This window comes from Mesoplodon bidens (genome assembly GCF_964165515.1).
Source record: "Mesoplodon bidens genome assembly, chromosome: 12".
In the NCBI taxonomy this organism is placed as follows: domain Eukaryota; kingdom Metazoa; phylum Chordata; class Mammalia; order Artiodactyla; family Ziphiidae; genus Mesoplodon; species Mesoplodon bidens.
The window spans coordinates 72,264,934-72,286,121 of NC_138168.1; the positions used below are offsets into that span (position 1 = coordinate 72,264,934).

The following is a 21,188-nucleotide window of genomic DNA, read 5'->3' on the forward strand; positions in this document are numbered from 1 at the left end:
TTGTCCTTATCACCGCGACTTCACCAGGCTATATATACATATTTTTTTCCAGTTTAAAAATAAGATTTGGGATTTTTCTGTTTTGATTGGTACTGATGGTGGTATATCTTAGTCTGAAAAACCCAGATCTATTTTTGACACTTCCAATGGCCCAACATTTTCAAATCTGGAGGAGACCCCATACAATCTGGCACGGCCTCCATGAAGGAAAAGATTGCTTCCTGCCGATTACTCAGTTATATCCGTTTAAACAGACGTTAATGAATTGAAGTCTTAGAGCAACACTGCATTTATTAGTTAACGACAGAAGCTAAATTCACTTCCGAAATGTGAATTAGAAAATCCAGTGCTCCTTTTCTATTGTTTCACTTTCTTCTCTCCTTCATCATTTTAGCTTGAGCTATACCATCTGTCTCATGCTATCAAATAATGTGCAGTGCATGGCTGGCAGAAACAAGGGGAACAGTACACCTCATAACCCCAAGTATGCAATCAGTGAACATCTATAAAAGTGGTACACAACGGAATCTGGCCAGCTGGGGATAACTGGTTACAGCAAGCTTAGCTTCTCAGCCAGCACTCAGATTTTCAGACGTTTAACTGGTTGGCAAAACAACAACTAGTGTTCAAGAAGAGAAACACTAACAAACATTTTTGTTTTCAAAACACTAGAATTCAGGTACAAATTTTCAAAGGTATATTTGCCAATGCTGCTGCTGAGAAGGCTTCAAAAGCGAAGATGAACGCACTGTCAAGTCCTTGAAACGGAACAAAGTCAATCCATAGCAAGCATTTTGCAGCACTACTAAACCTTTTGGGTATGAATGTGTTTTTCCTTCTCCATGTTGCCTGAATACATAGAAGCAAGGGAGTAAAGCTGAACAGACTTGGAACCAAACGACACAGTAACTTTCAGAGACAGCCCTGAGAGACTGGAAAGAGTTCCTCCTAGGACTGCCTCAAAATAATCCAAAGGCTCCCTTCGCCCCAGATATGTAGGCTCCTAGTCCAACCCCAAACCAAAGAAAGATAGAGGTTGGGCAATGGTGATGTGAGACATTGAAATAGTAACTGGACATGTGGCATAGTGACCCAGACCAGGGACTCTGGAGCCAGAATACCTCTTTTGAATCCAATATCTGACACTTAGTAGACATATAAATAACTTTTGGCAAGTTACCTAACCTTTCTGTGCCTTAGTTTTCCCATCTGTAAAATAGGGATAACGATAATATTGTTAGAATTGGTAAGAGAAGTATACAGTGCTTAGAAATGGCACTAGGAAGTGAAAGATAAATATTAGTAATGAATTCTCTATTTCTCTGCTGATATTTCAGTTTTATGTTAGTCTAAAAGAGGAAGAAACCATGTGACAAGAGCTCCTTAATTAATTTAACGAAGCCTACTGTGTTGGATGAAAGATTTCCCCTGCTAACATGGGGATATCAATATTGCCTGAAATACCACCACTAAAACGGGGTCAAGCAATCAGGATTAAATTCTCTGCTCTTTCTGTTGACCCGCTCAGGTGTCTTAGAACAGCATGCTTTGTGATGCTGTGGGACCCAGGGGCAAGCACTGCTGGAGACTACCCTACCTCCCCATCCACCACCAGCAGGCGTGGAAGTGAGAGGTGGGAAGGCCACTCCAGGCCAGGGAAGCACAAAGAAAGAAGGAAGCTGGCTTGGTCTTCATCATAATGAAAGGGCTTTTGCTGAATAAGACCAAGGAGCTCATTTCCCTGGCACTGAGATCAGGATTAAGGTGCAAGGAGGCCACACAGAACAGGAAGGACACCACTTTTAACTCCTGCCCCCCTAGATTACCTTAAGTAACTCACTAGTCTTTCCAAGGCCTTGATCTTCTGCAGCAAAATAGGAGATTTTATCTAGATCAGAATTTCTCAACCTTCTTGTTACCATGAACCCCTCTGACAGTCTGAAGAAGCCTGGGGATCCCTTCTTAGCATAATGTTTTAAACTACATAAAATAAAAAACATAGAATTATAAAGGAAACCAATTATAATGAAATACAGTTACCTTAAAAAAATTTTAAACAAATTTGTCGACAGGAACATATGTGACTCTTTATTAAAAATTAGAAAAAAGATATAGTACAGGGTAATATATACAATGGAATATTACTCAGCCATTAAAAAGAATGAAATAATGCCATTTGCAGCAACATGGAAGGACCTGGAGATTATGATACTAAGTGAAGTAAGTCAGGCGGAGAAAGACAAATATCATATGATATCGCTTATATGTGGAATCTAAAAAAAATGATACAAATGAATGTACAAAACAGAAACAGGCTCACAGACTTAAGAGAATGAACTTATGGTTACCAGGGGGGAAAGGTGGGGAGAGGGACAGATTGGGAGTTTGGGACTGACATGCACACACTGCTATATTTAAAATGGATAACCAATAAAGACCTACTGTATAGCACAGGGAACTCTGCTCAATATTCTGTTATAACCTAAATGGGAAAAGAATTTGAAAAAGAACAGATACATGTATATGTAAGAATAAATAAATAAATAAATAAATAAATTTTTAGAAGATATAGTGCAGGATAATATCTACCATCATTTTTTTTTTTTTTTTTTTGCGGTATGCGGGCCTCTCACTGTTGTGGCCTCTCCCGTTGCGGAGCACAGGCTCTGGATGTGCAGGCCCAGCGGCCATGGCTCACAGGCCTAGCCGCTCCACGGCATGTGGGACCTTCCCGGACTGGGGCACGAACCCGTGTCCCCCGCATCAGCAGGCAGACTCTCAACCACTGCGCCACCAGGGAAGCCCCTACCATCATTTTGAGCAGTTATAATTATAAAGATACTCTGAGATATTATCCACAATAGTAGTGGGACATGAAAATATCTGTGATTTCTACTGGCGACCAAGTCACAGATGCTGCTAAAACTACTATCATCTGTTGCCTACATTAATAATGGAGGCAGTGCTGAAGCTCAGGTAGATGTTTGTGAAAATATAGTTTTAATTTTGCTCTCAACCAAGTTCTCAGACCCCCTGAATTCTATCCATTTGTGGTTAAGGTCCCCAACCTACGTAAATAATAAATCCCTTTATCATTTCACTGATCTCAGATCAATGATTTAATTATTTCCCTAGCTCCCTTCACAGAGAATATTCATAAAAGAAATTGGAACTATCCTATCCTTTCCAAATGTGCGGAGAAAACGGATTTCCAGGATAGAAGTGTCTTTGCCCATCCCTACGGAAGTGAAGGGAGCACTTATTGACTTGGAAATGAGCTACCCAAACACTCCCAGACCCTCTCAGCCTAGGTGTATACAGATGAAGTGGCATCAACACCAATTAACAACAGCTCCTGTTTCCAGCCCCACCTGCTCATACAGGACCTCCAGTCCCCTTGAAAAGTCCCAACCAAGTATTCTAGGATGCCAGCAAGGGGGACTTATAAGAGCCCAAAGGGAGTCTGACAGCCAGTCACAACACCATCTGCCACATCTTCCTTCCTGCGACAGCTCCCCCTAGTGTCCTCAGGAAGGAACCACTGTGCGGCCTCTGCAGATGGTGCCCTCAAGAGTACGCTCACGCCCAGATACAGCCAGCAGAGTCCACACCGCCGAGCAGGAGGGGTTCCTGCCTTGGGTCCCATGCTTCAGAAAGGCCACATAACACAAATACACAAAAGAAATGTATGGACAAATATACGGGCACCTCTGTCACTGGCATCCAGTTGTCCTGTAGCACTAAACGTCCCAGCTCTTCACTAGAGCTGTTTAGGCCCCAGGAAATGCTTTTCCTCATCTTGTGCCCAATGTCTTTGCTCCAGTCAAAAAGTGAACGAGTTCAAATGCCCTGAAGGTTTGTGGGCTGTGACACTGCCAAGTGGGGAGCTCGACATCATTTCAAAAGCAGAGAAGACGTAGGCAGCATTAATGCTTAAAAAAAGACTATCTAGGTTGCTTCCATGTCCTGGCTATTGTAAACAGAGCTGCAATGAACACTGGGGTACATGACTCTTCTTGAATTATCTAGTCAGTCATTTCTCTCAAATGGCACAACAAAGTCTTTTATAGCAAAGTACAGTAATGGCAGCATCTTTATTCTTGCTTCTCTTAGTGATCGGATCAGTGGTTCTAGAATTATTAATGATTAGTGCAGCATTTGGAAAAAGAATCACACATGGTACCTCAGGAACATTTCACAAGTAAGCAACTCTTATTCTTAAATTTGCATAGAGGTAAACTGCATAAAACATGACACTAATTCTTTACATTAGCAACTAAAAGAACACTGAATCCTAAACCTGTGTGTAGATTTACTTTGATTAAAATATTTAAGAAGACAATAAAATTTCTAGAAAATATATTTACAAGCTTTAGCTTTGTTTAAATAATTTAGATTTTAAATGTTTTATACACTCATTATCATATGGATTTGCCTTTTCATTTTAAAGTAATTTTGGATATTTAATAAGAAAAATCAGTGTTTTAAAATAGTTTAGTTTTTGCATTTTTACTTTAATTTACATTGTTGATGAAAACATAGTGATATTTTGTATACTTTGAATACAAGTAACATTCTACTTTTATATCCCTTAGCTCATTGAGAATGAGTGCAAGTCAAGATCTTGGTATAAGTAGCTTCTTTTTTGGAGTTCAGAAGCAATAAACTCAGGGGGAATAAAGGAAGAGAAAAATCTAAAAATAGTCAATCTGCTTAAATTTTTAAAGCTTGAAAACAATGAAAGTAAGCAAACTTTTATCAAGCCTGACCCATGTAAAATTCACTAACAGGACATTACAAATTCTTTAATGAGGATTTAATTACTATTCACAACAAAAGGGAGCCAGAAACTTATTCTCACCAAATCTACAACTTAAACAGGTCAGGTGAAATCCCTACAAATTCACATTCTTTATAAATAAAGATTTAGTCACTGATCCAGTTAAGAAGAAGGCATGTGGGCCTCCATTTGAACTCTTGCCCTGGAGGCCCCACAAATATTGGTGGCAACAGCCAAATCCCGAGTTGTGTGTTCTTAAGTCCAAACCAAGCTTGGCTTCTAACCAACTTGCCATCAAGACTGTCATGAAAGCAGTCCACCAGGTTTTCGTCTCTACTCCTCTTCAGAGTCTCACGGATTATTATTTTACACAGAGGAAGAATTTTAGAGGTTTTGCAGATATATATGGAAATGCAATTATATTATATATATAAAAATTAAGAGGGCGGGTAGTAGAATAAGGGAAGGTTGATTTACTTGCCCAAGATCGTAAATTAGTCTATGAGATCCAGGGCAAGAACCTTGATGGTTTCCTGACATTTCAACCAATGACTTTTCTAATCAATCACTGCTCCCTACCTACCACAGTTAACTACCCACATAATGTTTATGTGTTGCCATGTAATGTTGGTATTATTCAATTCAGAAATCACTCATTAAGGTTTTGATAATGTTAGAAAATAACACTTAGACATCATTGAGTTACCAAGAGTCACCCTTCTCATAAGTTATATGTCTTATTACTAAATGTATAAACTTAAGCATGTTTAATTATAATAGACATTGCAGAATTTATACAGAACATTTCCAAACGTAATTCTCTAAGATTTCTAAAAGAGGGTTTAAATGATAATGATACCATGAGTGAAAAGATTTTAAAATGTGTGCTTCAGAAAATGCTAACTAATTGCATCTGTTCTGAAGAATAATTCAGTGCCAACCTTAAAATGGAATTAATTTTAATTTAAATTTTTATCAGATTTCCAAAATACATCAAACATATGTATATAAAATGGGGTACATTAAAAATAAGTGATTATAATCCTAGCAATGTTTAAAATAAAGTAATAAATATCTTCAAATAAATGATTAAGTTTTCTTTGTCCACTGGCTCACCTCTATATTCTAAGTAAAATCCCAAGTGAACTGATATTATATCCCATATGTTGTACAGGCCAACCACATTTGTGTCAAAAAATACAAATATAAAATATCTGATACAGAAAATTTTTTAAAATAAAATGTCTCATCATAAAATTCTTAAGAATAAATTTCCATTAGGTATATATTTAAATAGCTTAAGAATAAAAGCTTAGATGAGGACTCTGAAGAGCTCTATTTTTATTGAAAGTAGTAGAAAATTTCTTTTTTTTTCATATGACAAATATTTATTGAGTATTGACTCTGTGCTAGGTACATATTTATCTTCCTAATTCTGTTAATTTTTTTTAATATAGTAGAAAAGTTCTTGATAACTAATCAAAGTATTTTAAGTCTTGTTCCTGCCACTGGTAAAGCTTCACAGCACATAAATTTTAAAGCACACATATAGTTCTAGACATTTTGAAAAGACTATATCTCTTTTACCTGTAAATGATCAAAGGGAATTTTATAATTAATTAATCAATAATTTATCTAAATGATCCTATTATGTACTTCCTGACCAGGTGGCAATTTTCCATCCACTTAAAACAACCTTAAGTTTACATATGTTGTCAAATCCCTCCCCGTTAATACTATATTTTCCAGGTAAAAACATTTAGTTTACTCGTATTTATCAAAACGGAAAACACAAGTCATTTGTCAACATCCATCCCTATCCTGGATGAATGAATGAATGAATGAGTGAATGAATGAATGATCTTGGTACACACATCAGACCAGTTCCTGTCCTCTCCTCCATGGCTCCAGATAAAAGGTGTAAGAGTATATATATGCTTAGAAAACAATATAGGCAGGCACAAATGCATACTATTTAGAAAATAATACCGAAGTGAAGTTAACTTTTTTCTCTCTCTAGAATTAAAAAAAATCCACATAAACATTTTATTTTTGTCAATAAATATTTCCAAATTTGGGTTAGTGCATTCTTAAAGTATGCATAATAAAACTTTCAAATTAACACAGAGTTGAATTAAAATATTTTAGTATCTCTACAAAAATCTATGTTAATATGTTCATCAACTCCAAAAACTCAAAATTTTATTTTGACATAATAAAAATTATTGACATTTATAATGAAAATCATTGCCATTTACACAAATATGATGCACATATATATATTTTATTTGATTTGGAAACAAAAGAATCCAAGATTAAGAGTTCTGGGACAAAAGTCCCATAGGTTTCTTAGTTCAACTTAAATTTTTGACTATTTAAAATAGAGGTAAACATGGTAGCATGTTATAGCTGACCCCAAAACATGAATGTATGCTGAAAAACCAAATGGGGGGGAGAAAACGAAGGTTTTGTTTTCTTATACATCACCAAGGTGACATTAAAACAAGTCCTGCAAGACATAAACCTATCAGCCACAGTTGTCAGTTGGAAAAAAAGTATAAAATTATAAAAATGAGGCAAAGAGGTAATAAATAAAAAAGAGTAAAAAGAGAAAGTATTACCTGGCAAGGAACATATCGCTAACTCTCTCAGGTTTACTGTGCCAGCCTAAGTGAGACTCAATGGTCCTACCCACTTCTGAGTTTGATTGCTGTTTGAAAAGATCTTGACAGTGCTTTCAAAGGTAGAAGATGGCCCTACATTTGGAGAATTCCCTGAGGCTATTTCTATGGATACACAAAAAGGCATACTGACCCTACCTATCCCAAGGCGTCTGACAAGACAGAGGAAAATCAGCCTGATAAATCATCCTGCCAATTCAATTCTTAAGGGAAAGGAATTCCAGCGGTGTAGTAGGTAAAGTCTGATGAGAACATATGACAATTTCTTTAGAAGCTCTGACAAGTCCCGTTACCATTAATCTAATAACTGAATTACTATATTGTAGCAGGTTGAACACATTTTAGGGTTTACAATGGCAGGAAAGAACTTTGAGGGGTAAAATCAGGAGTATATAATACTCACCCCATAAATGTACTTCCATCAAGCTGTATACTTATAAAACAGGGAAATCTACTTATATTGTCTAGTTTCCCATAATAAGAAAGTATTTTATTTTAAATGTTACTTTTTTTTTCTCTACTCATTTATATTTCCCAGCACTCAACCTGGGACACAACAGGAACTCAGTAAATGTTTATGGATTGAGGGATCAAGTGTGTGAATGGATAAACGAATACATGAGTGAATGATTATAAACACACGCTTACCATGTGCATGTACTATTAAGCATCTGTGGGGTAAAGAAGCAATTGCTTCTTCCTCCACTCTACTACTCCTTTTAAATTCTCTCCTTTCATTCCTTTTAAATTACGGGGTGGCAATGGACATAGTATACATCATACACAAGAAACCCCTCATTCAGCTCTCTAGTCAAACCTTACTACCTCAGAGAGGACTTCCCTGACTTTCTATCCAAAACACTACACCCTCCTTACTTTTTAATCCCCTTAACTTACTTTATTTTTCTTTATAACACCTAACAAAGCCCAAGATTGTATGGTTATTTGTTCATTGTTTTTTCCCCCAATAAATTCAATGATGTCAGGAAAAAAATATAAATAAATAAATTACGGGGTGGCCTGATACAATTTAAAATGCCCCTCTGTGGTAATGTGAGTGCCTCTGTGAAAGTTCTTTTACTGTGCCCAATTTGCTGTACTAATTGATTTTAAAAAAATCCACTAAACATAACCTTGATACAAATGTCATCCCTTCACACTCTACAGTAATACTCTATTCGTCTTAACAAAGTAATTTTTAAATTTTTCTTTAAGTTCTATTATTATTCCTAAATGTTAATAGCAGCCCCATTACCTCCTATGAGATGACTGCCTCTCTGCCCAGTTTCCTAAGGGTGAATGTGACACAATACGCCTGTATGTGACAGTGTGTTTTGTCTGTTTATTGGCACATGACTATCCTAAAGGACAGGAAAAGAACTGGTGTGTGTGTGTGTGTGTGTGTGTGTGTGTCTATGTGTGCGTGCACTTCCCTGGATTGTTCTCTAGAAATTTCCTTCCATGTGGGAAAAGTGCCAAGGAGAGCCCGAGGACTTCCCTGACCCTGAGCCAAGGGTGTGGCAAATGCGCTCACCCTAACCAGCCGGGTGCTTAAAAGGGAAATGGTGGGAAGGAGGAAGGAAGAAGTGAGAAAGAGGGAGGCTTGTAGTCAGTTGAAATCTTGGACCTGTGAGAAAATCATCTAGGCATCCAACATGTTTGCAATATTGTAAAATTTACAAAGACTTCTCAGGACTAACACATTCTCAGGGGGTACCTCGAAGACCAGCCGGTGAGCTAAGATCTACTGAGGTTTCTATAAACTTGACCTGTCAAGGATAAATCACTGAGGAAAGCTCAGCCTTTCTTTCACTGATGGAGTTTAATTATATGTTCAAGACAAGGAATAACCTTTAGAATGTTTCCCCCCCTGCTCGACTGAAACCTCTTCAAAAACCACTCTTAACCCTTAAATTGTTGAATGCAGGGGCCCTTTCTTAGATGACATTGTTACCACTTTGCAGCACTTCGCACTGTGGGGCACACCTTCCTTAAATACAGAGCTTCCAGCTCAGGATCTGACATACCAGGGGCAATAAGTAAGAGCTCCTCTATCTGTAAAGGTCCTCTCCCCTTAAGTTTCTTTGACACTTGCCTCTCTTAGTTTTCTTGCTATGTTTCTGACAGCTAAAATATTTTGGATTCCTCTATCTGACCTTCCAGGCCCAAGTGTCTTCTCCCCTAGATTCTTCCCTATTTTTCCAGCATCAAAAGTAATATCACTCTCCTTTGTGTTCTCATAACTCTTTGCACTACTCCTGTTGTCGCACTAATCATGATCTGGTTTGGATTTCAGTTAATTGAGTACACTTATATCCCCACCCAAATTTTCAGCTACTTGGAGACAAGACCCTTCTCATTTTTCTCAGTACACACCTCTAGCACAGAGCACAATGGCTTGCACATGGCTTGGTTTTCCATAAATGTTGGCTGGATTCAAAAGTTTACTAAAGTCGTTGCATGGAATTTTTAACTCCTTCCTCTTTTCCAGCCCTCATGTAGGCAATCATGTGCCAAAACCTATAGACAAATGATTGCATTATTTCTTTCATCTGTCCCCTCCTTCGTATTCTTATTACAACCAGCTTAGTTCAGAAATGTATTACCTCTCACAGAGATGATCCCAATGGCTTTTTAACTTGTCTACCTTCAGGTTTTCTACCTCTTATTTGTGAGGTGAGGTGAGGTGAGGTATATTTCAAAAATATAATCCAATCATATTACTCCTTAGCTCAAAATTGGTTCTTTAATGTGTACCAAACTGATGTGCTAATTACTCCCTCAAGGTCCTCTATGCACTCTCTAAGTCTCCAGGTATCTTTCTTTCCTCTCTTTGGTGTCTCCTCTTCACTTACCAATGCTGTGTTCCAAACACATCATGTTATTTTTCGTTCCTATGACACCTACATTACCCATCCCAACTCTTTGCCTATGTGGTTGTAATTCTCTCCATCTGTCCAAACCTTGCCTGTCTTTAAAGCCTTCCTCAGGAAACACTTCCTGATCTCCAAATCCCTCCCTCCACATTCCCATGAGAAAATTCATGTGATTTCTTTCTCCTCTAAATTTGCAATGCATTTTATTTATACATTTCTGATGGCGCTACTTAAGCTTCCTTATATCCAAGTTAGTTATGTACTAATCTTGTCTTTCTTTTGGGTTTACAAGCAACTTAAAGACTAAAATGCAGACTTACTCATCACTGTAGTCCTCCAACCACCAGAACACTAAATTGCATATGGCAGAAACACCATGAACATTCATTGAATTAAACCGAATTAAAGCTTTTACAAATAGCCAAAGAAAGCTCAGGTTCCATGTAAGAAGGATGGGGGCTCAAGCCAATTTAGTGTTGGTGACTGTGATGATTGGTGTTCTCAAAAGTTCCACTTAAGGCTGATGACAGAATCAAGCTCTGCTACAGTCAATGAATAATTTATTTCTGCCCAAATATTCTGTTAATGGAAATCTTTTTATGGCTCATGATCTAAAATATATTTACTGCCCTTTGGTTATTAAATGTTTGCTTTAATCATTAGTACACAAAGTAATGACAAATGATAATTACAGGATCGTTATATGCTTTTAAACTGATTGAATCAAGAGTGTCTCTGCTGAAATTCAAGAACTTCTCAGTGGATGGGAATGGGAGTGGATTACATTGGGACCGGCCGACTCACCGCTAACAACAAATTTAAGAACCTAAGGATCTTGTTAGAAATACCACCAATTGAGAGGACAACTTGCAATTCGAATGGCTAATACACTTTTTCGATTTTAGTGCTCAAGTAAAAATGCCCCTGCTTCCCTGAACTAGACTGTTTCAATCGAAGGCATCATAGTAAAGAAAAGAAGTGCCTGTGTTCGCGCATTCCCTTGATTTTCCAGCCTGCCCAAAAGTGTTCCTTTGCTGTGCTATTTCAGCAAGTTGTGAGGTGACAATGCTCATGCTTATCAAAAGGAAAATATAGCTATTTTTCCCGTATGTTTTATTTTGGCAGGCCGAAAGGCACACTTCCGGCTGCTGTTTAATCTCCCTAATATGATTAAACATGTGTACTCTGACAAGTACACATGTTCCTAAGGAGGTGAATTTGTGGGGGATTTTGGCAAGGGTAAGGTTGAGAAAACCCAAAACATCCTAAGCTCTTGGGAAATATTTAAGGAGCTGGAAGAACAGTAAAAAGAGGAAGAAGACTCATGCCTTCCAGTGAATTCCTGTTTCCAGCTATAAACCCTCATGGGAAAAAAAAAAGTTGAGTAGTATAAAGTATAAGCTTTTTATCTACTTTTATATCAAACTCGGTACACAATCAAATTCATCATCCTGAGACCCAAGCCAGCTTCTCTCTTTACTTCCTTTTTTTTCTATTAAAAGTCCTATTCAGGGCTTCCCTGGTGGCGCAGTGGTTGAGAATCTGCCTGCTAATGCAGGGGACATGGGTTCGAGCCCCGGTCTGGGAGGATCCCACATGCCGCGGAGCGGCTGGGCCTGTGAGCCATGGCTGCTGAGCCTGCGCGTCCGGAGCCTGTGCTCCGCAACGGGAGAGGCCACCAACAGTGAGAGGCCCGCGTACCGCCAAAAAAAAAAAAAAAGTCCTATTCAAACTCGCAGGCTCAAAAGCCCTCGTGTCATCACTGACAGCTTCGTACTGCTCTCTGCCCCCAGAAGTGCGGATATAAGCGTGCGCCCGTGCACACACACACACGCACACATACCCCTCCTGCACCCAATCAGGCAGCCCTCCGTGGGCCTCCTGCACATTCTCTCATCTTGTCTGCGTCCTGTCAACCCTTATTGACGCCACTGCAATTCAGACCTTCAACACCTGCCTGAACTCCCAGTGTGCAAAGTCAGATCCGAAAGTGCTTTGGGTCCAACTGTCAAATTTCCACAGGACAGGTCTAGGCACTATGACCTTGGGTATTGGGTATATGGAATCCAGGGACAATTCTCAGAGGCAGTCACCTGTGGAAGCATCAGGAGAGTCTTAAGGAAAATACTTTGAGCTGAAAGTAGCCATAAAGGCACCAGGATGCAAAACTTGCGAAGTGAGGAACTAAGGAAGAGATTGGAGGAAGTTAAGTCAGAATTCCAGCACAGGGTGGTACAGCCATTACTGATGGAGTGTAATCTATAAAAATACTGAATCACTATGCTGCACACCTGAAATGAACACATTATTGTAAATCAACTCTACTTCAATAAAAAAAGAAAAAGAAAGAATTCCCTGAACTTGGGATTCAAGTGTTCACTGAAGTTTTCTTAGTGCTTTCATCTGTGATATACGTGTGGGAGGAGAGGGAAAGGGCATAACATGCGGTGACAGCTCTTGTGTGAATTAATGCTAAGTGCCTCCTAAGTGGCTTCTGTGCTTTCAGGGACTCTTGCACCCACTCACCCTCCCCTCACCTCTACCCCCGCACCATCCAGCACAACCTGGCTCGATTCAGCTTCCTAAAGTGCAGCTCTGATGACATCACTCTTCTGCTCAAAAATTTTCAGGGGCTTCCCAGAACCGCAGGCTGGATTAAATGTACATCTTTAGTCCTGAAGCCAGAGACAGCTGTGCTTCACATCCACGTGACCTGTATCTTCCAGGAAGCCTCTACATTCAGAGGCCATGTTTTATTTTATCTCATTAAATCTTTTCAGAGGTCAGTTGTTTTTGTTCCCATGGTCAAGACAAAGACAATAAAACATCCTTGTAGGGGAACGTAGGGAGTTTTGTTTTGTTTTGGGGGGTGGGTTTGTTATTTTACTTTGAGACTAATTTTTTGCATTCAAAAAGATCACCTAGAAAGCATATAAATTTGTTTATGGCTCTGCTCTGGATATTTAATTAGAATCAGACTTGCTGATTCATCTCCCTAATATGATTAAAATTAAATCTGTGCCCAGGTATCAATCTGCAGTCCCCCAAATGAATTTTAGATGAAAACTCACAATCAGATATTTTATTAAATTCAACAAATATTTATGGAATATCTACTATTTTTTTCAACCACCATTTTCAAGGCTGAAGAGGACACAAATGAAATAAAGATGTAGTCTTTGCCCTCAAGCAGCTTACAGTGTGGTAGGTGAGATAAAAGCCCCACATAAATCACTTTATTAAAAAGCATAAGCACAAAAATACATACAAAAAAGAGACAGGAGAGAAGTTAAAAGTATTAAGGGGATTCAGAGAGAAGAAGAGATAAAGCATGAAGATCTCTGAAGTGGATGATGCTGTTCAATATCTAATTTAGTAATTCACAGGGAAACTATAACTGCCAAGGGAATCAGATCTATAAGGATGTTGCTTGGAGTCTATGAGATTCTCAGAGCAGGGGAGTGACTGGGTGGATTTCACAGTTATCATCAAGGAAGGGAAGGTACACTGCCTCCAAGATTCCCTAAAACTCTTGAGATCTGATTCTTCCCCCAAACTCCAATATGGCTTCTACTCCCTTATTTGTTTCATACTAAACAGAATATACAGATCGTATCAACAAAGCTCCAATATTTGAACACTACCAGTCAACCAGACCAGTGATCTGGCATCGAATGACATATTGCCTGTAGTTGGGAGAACCAGGGCTGAATCCTGCTTCATGACTCACTAATGCTGTGACTTTGAGCAAATCACTCAACTGTAACTCTTAGAGCCTCTGTTTGCTCATATACAAAATAAAATGTAAGTAATATCTTACAGAATAGTTCTTGCTTTAAGTGGGGTCATGTAACAAGGAAGCCATTGGTAAACTGTAAAGCATTACACAAATGGTAATTCAGGTCATCCTAGAAACAGGGCATTCTATGTAGCCAGTAAAAGATGAGAGGTCCCGCCACCACAGTCATCCTACACTGCAAGCTAAAGGAAGGAGACAGGAAGAACGACAAGCAGGAAGAGTACTATGAAATGACATTAAAGTAACCCTCGGGCTTCCCTGGTGGTGCAGTGGTTGAGAGTCTGCCTGCCGATGCAGGGGTCGCGGGTTCATGCCCCGGTCCGGGAAGATCCCACATGCCACGGAGCGGCTGGGCCCGTGAGCCATGGCCGCTGAGCCTGCGCGTCCGGAGCCTGTGCTCCACAACGGGAGAGGCCACAACAGTGAGAGGCCCGTGTACCGCAAAAAAAAAAAAAAAAAAAAAGTAACCCTCAGTCAGTTTTTCAAATGGCTACAGAATGCTCAAGGAACAAAATGTGCTTTGCTCATACTACTGGTTTAATTAATCTTGCTGATGATGAATAAATGAATGGGTAAGGAACTGAATATATGAACAAATCAAGGTATAGTCAAGTGAACTGCTTGAAAAACAAAGCAGGTGGAGTCCAGTTTTATAGAAGAGGTTAAGAAAATAATTCTGGAAAAATGAAACCATGTAGCCTGAGAAGCTAACAGTAATGGGCTCCACTCACAAAGGTTGTAATGGCAAAACAAACTGCAGTCCTTATAGTAAGTAAGAGCTTACGAGTCTATAGGTTTCACATCGGTTTAGTAAAATTCAGTCAGAAACACTGATACCCTCTTCAGTTACCTTGAAACCCAAAGGACCCAACAGAAGAACTGTATGCATCTGAAAACCTATAAAAATGGCCCTATATAAAAGGACACATACTGAAGGCCACAACGCATTGAAGCTCATAAGGTTTGCTCTGAATTATATGTGACAGCAGGAAAAGTTGTATCAAACCACAGTGAACAGAGAGCAAATCTTATTTGCAACCTCATCAAATCTTTATAAGACGTACTAAAATGTGCCCAAGTTAAATAGATTAAAAGTTTCCCATTTTATTTTCCATACTGGTGTAAGTAATGACAAAAAAAGTAAAAACATAAAGGAACAGATGGATGGATAAACACTGAGTCTGAGGAAATCACAAAATACAGCAATTTCTACAGGAAATAGAGTTATATAGTTTGGATTTTCTAATTTAAAGTAAGATTTCAGTAACTTCTGACTCCAAAAATGACTATCATAACTATGTAATTCTCAGCAAATTAATTTCTGCTCTGAAACCTGATTTTCTCAAGTGAATATGGGATTCTTAATTCTTACTTTTCAAAGATTAAGCAGCTATAGCAAAGAACCTGACTCTGCAGAACACATCCAGTGAATGCTAACAATTTTCACCTTCCTTCTTATCTTTCCTCAGCTTAAAGAAGACATACCACTTACATAATTCTTAAATAATTACATCCAATGCAATGAGAGCGTATAAATCTGTGCACCTGGTTTAAAGGTCTATAGTCCAGCTACTATTACCTTAAAATGAATAAGGTCAAGACCAGTCAAAAGCCCTGGCTATCTGAAGGAAAATGGCAGGACATGAAAAGTCACATTATTATAAAGTAATTTGTATTTATTATCTTTTACAAAAAGTACCATAAAAGAAAGGCCATTCTAATGATGCAGGTTTTCCTTTTATATCGTGTAAAATTTTATCATGCAAACTTTCCCTTTTTATCTTTTTTATCTTGTTTTCTCTTACTACCAGTTTGGAGTGGGGGAAATTGGACAAATTTTTTAAATTTATTATTTGAAAAAAAAATTCTTGCTTGGGTCAATGGACAAGACCAGGCTCAGGCGATAAAGTGATTGAGAGGTTGCTGATTATGTTGTATACAGCACGAAAAAAGCTTACCAATTTCATATGAAGTGTTTCCTTACCAAGTGTTTGGTTTAATGTTACTCATCTCTATGTACATTTCTATTATGTCCACAATGATGGGCTAAAGAATCAGTCATGTGATTAATAAAATACAATTATTGTTACATTTAGACCATGATTGTGACTATTACCAACATGAATCACTATTGTCAATAATCACTACTAGCTACTGAGTCTCTACCACCTGCCAGGAGTTTAATCCTCACATAACCTTATGAATTAAGTAGCGTCCTTATGTAATTAACAAAAAAAATATTTTAAAACACAGTGACCTCAAAGAGCTGACTTAACCAAAGACACCCAGAATTCATAGTAACATAAGCAAGAAGGCCAATGTCCGTTCTCAGGAGGCACTTACAGAACAGTTTCCTAAACATAATTTAAATTAGGTCCCACCAATCGAAATTTAACTGTAACACAGTGGGGTACCTTGGAAATAACTGTAAAAGCCAATCCTTGTGAGTAGAAGGAAAATTAAATGTGGCAGACAAAGACATTTAAGTGAGTAGTTCAGAGCATCAATTTTCATCTTCTAACATCTATTATGACTATTGAAGAAATTAAGGCTTTGCTTTTGAAACTTTATCATTTCTCTTCATGATGGGTTTTTCAATCTAACTGCCTTATATCCCTCTAATTATCCAAAAAACGTTCCGAATGGCACCGTGTGCCCATAACAATGGAAATTACTGGTCACAAATGAATCTTGGGTCATGAACTTCACAGGCCAAATGAAAAGATTCCCTGTGTTTCCACACTTGATATTTCTGCACTCACTGGATGCTCAAAAGCTACACTAACAAATCAAGTTCCAGGGAAGCAGCCTCAAGGAAGATTATTTTAGACAAAGCAAAGGCAGTTGTCAGCATTGTATAAACCATATGCGACAATATCCCTGAAAAACCACCTGACCCCACCACGTCTGAAGATGCCCAGAGGTAAAGCAGACACTACTAGTTTGGTTTGGAAGTCTGCTCCCCAAATGATTAGACACTTTCCTCTCTTATTTACCATCATTCATCATATTTTTAAATACTTCTAGTTTATCCAGAGGGAAATAAAGTAATGAGATGCACAATTTAGAATCATGAATAAAATTTTGTATTTCAGAAACTAAAATCATGTGACCTAGACTAGGAATACAAATTTTTTTCCAAATTTTCTGTGACTGTGTAAAGAGTTAATTAAAGCATGAGTCTGCCTGGATTATAACAAAAATTACCAAACCCTAAAATCAGTACCATTTAGATTTCTGATGTCAAAAATCTGTTTGACAGAACAGGCTTTACTACACTGACATTTTAACAGTAGCCAAAGTCCTGTTCCCACTAAATTCTGTCTTGGCAGTGCCAAGAATTTGTTAAAAGCCTAAACTCTTCCTGGTTAAGAATTCTCTACCTCAAGAGCGTTCCAAAGCAACACAGTGCAACAAGGAAGCTGGATTAAGCAAGTCCTTAAGATTTCTATTCTTATCACAGAAACTAAGCTTTCTGCAAAATGAGAATGGTTTAAAGCAAGGAGGCTGGACTTCCCTGGTGGCACAGTGGTTAGGAGTCCGCCTGCCAATGGAGGGGACACAGGTTCGAGCCCTGGTCCGGGAAGATCCCACATGCCGCGGAGCAGCTAAGCCTGTGCGCCACAACTACTGAGCCTGCGCTCTAGAGCCTGAGAGCCACAACTACTGAAGCCTGTGCGCCTAGAGCCTGTGCTCCGCAACAAGAGAAGTCACTGCAGTGAGAAGCCCACGCACCGCAACGAAGAGTAGCCCCCGCTCGCCACAACTAGAGAAAGCCCGCACGCAGAAATGAAGACCCAACGCAGCCAAAAAAGAAATAAAATAAGGAGGGTTACTAATTTACTCAATATATTCTTTATACCTTGGATTTGAATCTGATACTATACAGTACAATTACATGTATCTCACTAAAAGTAAAATTCGATAGTCTCACATTACCTCAAGATCACAACAAGCAAATAATCATTAGAACAGTAAATGAAGGGATCTGGTTTCAAACTGTACATGACAACGTTTTCTAATCTTCCCATTTTTTCTAATCAGGTTAGTTCCGCCGATGTGGTAAAGATTTATCAACATTTTCATTTAGATAGCATCCTAGACATCTTTCACAGGTTTTGAGGTCCTCAAATTATTACTGTCAAAACTTCACATAAAGCTTAATATTTTGCTTGAGAGATCTTTCCAATAATTTTGAAATCAAACCACATAGAAAGTACTTGACTCAACTTACCCGGTGGTTAAATGTTAAAGAACTGGTAAAAGAGTGTTCCAAACAAATCAATTCACTTAATTTTTCAAGTAGATCTGATTACCATCGTCTTTTAAAAAATTCAAAGACTCCACCTAATGAAGAAAGAAAAAAAACACAACAAAGAATTGCATTTAAACCAGAGCAGCATTATAAGATCTATACATTAATAACACAGAAATCAAAGCAAGATTATTATTATTATATCTTCTCCTAAGTTACTGTGCTACTTAAAACTATAAAACAACAAAAGCATCTGGCAACTAGATTAAATTTTCCAGTTTGGAAATAAAAAGAATGTTCAAGCATAGAAAAAGCAATAAAATAACTAAGTGCAAGAGCAGAAGAGTTTATTTTCAGTACTGATTGGCATACGAAAGTGGTGACTACATAATGTCAGTTAGGACATGTAAAATCAGAGATGAGGAAAAGATGCAACTGACTACTTTGGAATTCCATTCATTGGTTCTTATTAATTTATTGATGCAATGAAAATGTGTAGGTTGCAGTTCTTTAAAACTGTTAAGCCCTAGGTACAGGCAATTTCTGTTGAGGCATGTAAACTAATACCCAGACAGATCATTTGGAGAGAATTCACGAGCATAAATTTCCAAATCATTCTTAGAATGTTATACCTTGTCTCCCACAGAAAGTGTTTACTAAAAATCCATAAACAGCTTAATTACAGTTCATAAATAATATCAGTTAATTCTATTCATTTTACCAGTAGATGTACCTTTTATGAAGCTCAAATATTAAATTGCTATCTTAGCTCCAAGAGAAGTTTTAGAGAAGGAAAGCTATATCTCAACTGATAGAACCTAAGATAAATGGGATTCTGGGAGGCAGAACAGAAGAGTGAGACAGAAAATTGGACAGTTTCCAGCTACTTCTGAAACAGGTCCCCCCCCAGGGTAGATTAAGTAATTTTAAAGTCCCTGGACATCAGACACAACTATATTCCAGTGAAAGTTCAAAAACCTATTGCAAGGGCATAAATACATGATTTTTTATTATTTATGCAATTTGGAATTAGCCACATATTGTCACTCCCCTAGTCTCACGACACGTATTAGGAAAATTGACAGTTACTTCAGTTGTAAAAAAAAGGAGACTGAAATAGATTTGTTCCCACTATTTGAAGGTAGATGCTCCAACTAAACAAAACAAAACAAATGTTCCTACCAATGGAGAAGACAAATTGCAATAATTATACCAAGTAGAAACCCATGGTAGCCATGGGAAATACGTTTTCACTTCCAAGACAACCAATGTCTAGATTCTAGTCTTGCTGCTATTCAAGAAATAGTTATCTAGGAAACTCATTTGGATATGGTCTCAAATGGCTTCTTCATTAACAATGATAAACAGCCTTAATTATTATTCTAGGGTTCTTGCCATAAATATGACAAGACAAATGTCAAATGGTTTGGTTATTTTAATTACACTGGACCAACAAATATAGCACCTAAACAATGAGACGCAAAATGGTATATAATTTGCACGCTGAGCATCTAGAGCTGTGAAAATATTTTTTGGTATTTTTACAGGCCCTTTATGAAAGTGTTACAAAGGCACTTTCAAATGATGTTCAGTAACTAACTTCCTATCATCTCTGGATTCTTACATGATGGTTTTGTGCTAGCATACTGTTTAAGTTAGTCACTTTCCAAGAAAAAGCTAGGGCACATCCCATCATGACGCAGAATGACTTGAAGATTCTTAAGAATCCTTTTCTCACTGATTTTTCAATGTATAATATGAAACTGACCTGTATAAGAGTCTAGATCTACAATCCTTCTTTCTGTCATTGTTCATTTTTTTGGTAAAGTACTTTTTTCTTCAATTATGTAGTTTTTGCCTCATGTCTTGCACCATTTCATGGCTAGCCACCAAGCCAATATCTTATTTAGGTTTTTCACCTACAATACAGCAAGTATGCTCTAGTTTCAAATCTAACTATGGTTATCTGAGTGGTCAGTGACTTCAAATTATTTAGGAATTTTTCAGTTGGCATGGGCACTTCCTACCAAGCTTCAAAAGCAATAAGTACAAAATATGTTAGTCACCTGTATGGATGTTATCAGTTAAATGACCACCCTTAACTGATACGGAAGGTACAGATATGTTACCTGTATAACAAGTGAGCCTCATGTGTACAAACCGTGATACAACATTCCTTAGAAATGTTCATTTCCTTGGAAATGACTAACGCTTGAGAGATGATGGCTGGTTCCCTATAATTCTTATACCATACAGTAGTACCTACCTAAAACAATTTTATAAGCTGATGAAAGCAGTTGCGTCTACTCCTCCTTGCCTTCAACTTGTTTTTGTTGCCTGCCTCACCACGCTAGGAAAAAAGAAAAGCAAGACCAAAAAAAAACCACTTCAGTCAGTGGTAGCTTGGCTCCATCAGAAAATCTAAATACATATGAACTTTGTATTTCAGTCAGGTACATAGTCTAAACAATGGAGTAATTTATCATTAGCTAATATTTGATCATGCTTGTCACCAATTGGTGTGTTTCAGTCATTTTTGTATAATAAGTAGGTGTACCTACAATGCAGGATTAGAGTGACTTTCTCTGGCTGAATGGTTCCCCATGTAGTAGACAGGAACCATGCCCCCTGAGCTGACCAGGCCATTCCCGGGAACACTTTAGCTGTCTGTGCTGTTGCAACAGTGAACACAGTAAATTAGCTCTTTTAGGAGCACGCAAAACTGCCCTTGAAAGGAGTAAATGACACCCTGGAGTAAGCTTGTGAACTGTAATGTCTTTATAGCCCTGGTACTTAA

At 38.0% G+C, this 21,188-nt stretch overlaps 1 protein-coding gene across 17 annotated transcripts in view; it reads right to left on the reverse strand.

The window, feature by feature from the left end:
• Positions 1-21,188, reverse strand: part of HIVEP2 (HIVEP zinc finger 2) — a 196,041-nt gene that overhangs the window by 68,993 nt on the left and 105,860 nt on the right. For 13 of the 17 annotated variants that reach the window (XM_081251276.1, XM_081251285.1, XM_081251280.1 and 10 more), the window contains one exon: positions 18,371-18,483. The gene's annotated coding sequence lies outside the window, so the exon portion shown is untranslated. Of the gene's footprint in view, positions 1-18,370; positions 18,484-20,657; positions 20,742-21,188 lie in introns of all 17 variants that reach the window. The other 4 variants (XM_081251271.1, XM_081251282.1, XM_081251279.1 and 1 more) reach the window with 1 other exon arrangement.